The sequence below is a fragment of the Odontomachus brunneus genome, unplaced genomic scaffold (genome assembly GCF_010583005.1).
Source record: "Odontomachus brunneus isolate Ranch 3 - 2012 unplaced genomic scaffold, Obru_v1 Obru_scaffold_153, whole genome shotgun sequence".
NCBI classification, from domain to species: Eukaryota; Metazoa; Arthropoda; class Insecta; order Hymenoptera; family Formicidae; genus Odontomachus; species Odontomachus brunneus.
The window spans coordinates 461,793-463,559 of record NW_022639603.1 but is presented as its reverse complement, the minus strand read 5'-3'; the positions used below and the strand labels follow the sequence as shown (position 1 = coordinate 463,559).

At 38.3% G+C, this 1,767-nt stretch overlaps 1 pseudogene; it reads right to left on the bottom strand.

Annotated features, from left to right (window-relative positions):
- Window positions 1–154: 154 nt before the first annotated feature.
- On the bottom strand, window positions 155–1,193 carry LOC116850700 (annotated as a pseudogene).
- Between the last annotated feature and the right edge of the window lie 574 nt (window positions 1,194–1,767).

Below are 1,767 nucleotides of genomic sequence, written 5' to 3'. Positions count from 1 at the left end.
GTTTTCTTTTTAAATAATCATCTTGAAATTTACAAGAGATTTGTCGACTGATTTTTAAAATAATTTTTCAGAAATTATTAGGTTGGTAGGAAAATAATGTCGGTTTTTAACTTTTAACTTTAAACGCATATATCTCAGCTTAGAGTAAAGTGTATTATTCGAAATAAGAACCATTACAATCAACACATTTTTGCCAACGAGAAACAAGTTTATTTATTCCGGTAACGTAAATTCTGGAATCGATAAATTCTCGGAAGGCATTTTAAACAGCACCGTGGTTGTTGAAGACTTTTTCTTGCAGAAAGTAGTCGAGGTGTTTAGAAAAGTGGTAATCGGTTGGCGAGAGGTCTGGCGAGTATGGTGGGTGAGATAGAATTTCGTAGCCTAATTCATTCAGCGTCAGTTGTGCGACGTATGGCCGGGCATTGTCGTGAAGAAGAATGGGACCTTTTCTGTTAACCAATGCCGGGCGTAGGTGTTGCAGTTCGCAGTGCATTTTATCGATTTGTTGACAATACTTTTTTATCGTGATAGTTTCGCCTAAATTCAAGAAGTTGTAGTGGATCAGATCGGCTGATGACCACCAAATCGTCACCATGGTCTTTCTTTGGTGCAGCTTCGGCTTTGGGAAGTGTTGTGGAGCTTTGCCGCGATCTAACCACTGTGCTGAGCATCGCTGGTTGTCGTATAGAATCCATTTTTCATTGCATGTCACAATACGATCGAGAAATGGATCGTTGTTGTTGCGCAAAAGAAGCGCAGAGCACACTTCATAATAACTTTTTTTATTTTAACGACCATTTTTTTATTTTCATTCAATTTTCATTCAATTCATGCTACACTCATTTGTCGAGCTTTTTTGATTTTCCAAGTTGCCTGAGGTAGTCCAGAATGACTGTTGAATGACTTACGTCTAACTTTACAGCAAGCTCTCGAATCGTTGTACGCGGATCTACCTCGACCAACAGCTTCAAATCGTTGTTGTTGAATGCCGATGGACGTCTACGACCTTCTTCACCTTCAAGGCTCTCATCGCCATTCCGAAATTTTTGAAACCAACGTTGTATCGTACGTATGTTTGCGGTTCCCTGGCCGAATGTGCTGTTGATGTTACGAGTCGCCTCTGCTGCTTTATATCCTAGTTTGAACTCGTACAAGAATATTGCTCGCAATTGCTTCTTTTCCATCATGAATTTTATAAATAATAATGGACACAAAATAATAATAAAAATAAAACCAGCAGAAAAATATAGAGCGATGTCTGCGCTTTAAAATGATATGTAAAATAAATATATTAAAAGAAATATTAATAGAAATATTAATTCCAAAAACAAGCAAAATCAAATATTATATAAAGCCGATATTATTTTCCTACCAACCTAATATTTATATATATAAATACAGAGACTTTTTTTTGAAAGTAAACTGAGACTACTGAGCAATTTATTTAAATGAAGTAATAAATGATTCTCGAATACATATACATATGTTATATATACATATGTGTATGTACACGCACCGGCGTTAATGCCGTCCGAATATCCGTGTGACTCGCACACGATAACGCGTCACTCATACACTGCTGCGTGTAGGTGAGCTAAGAGCAGCACGGAGTGGCGGAGGGAGCTAGCGGTATACGATCGTCGGACGCTTGGAGAGGGAATAGTGGTGGGAGTCGCGGCGATCTTCCATCCTCTATCGCAAACGTAAGAACGAGAGAAATAGCATTATAAGACGTCTGGACAGAAATGCCGTCCTAAAATACGT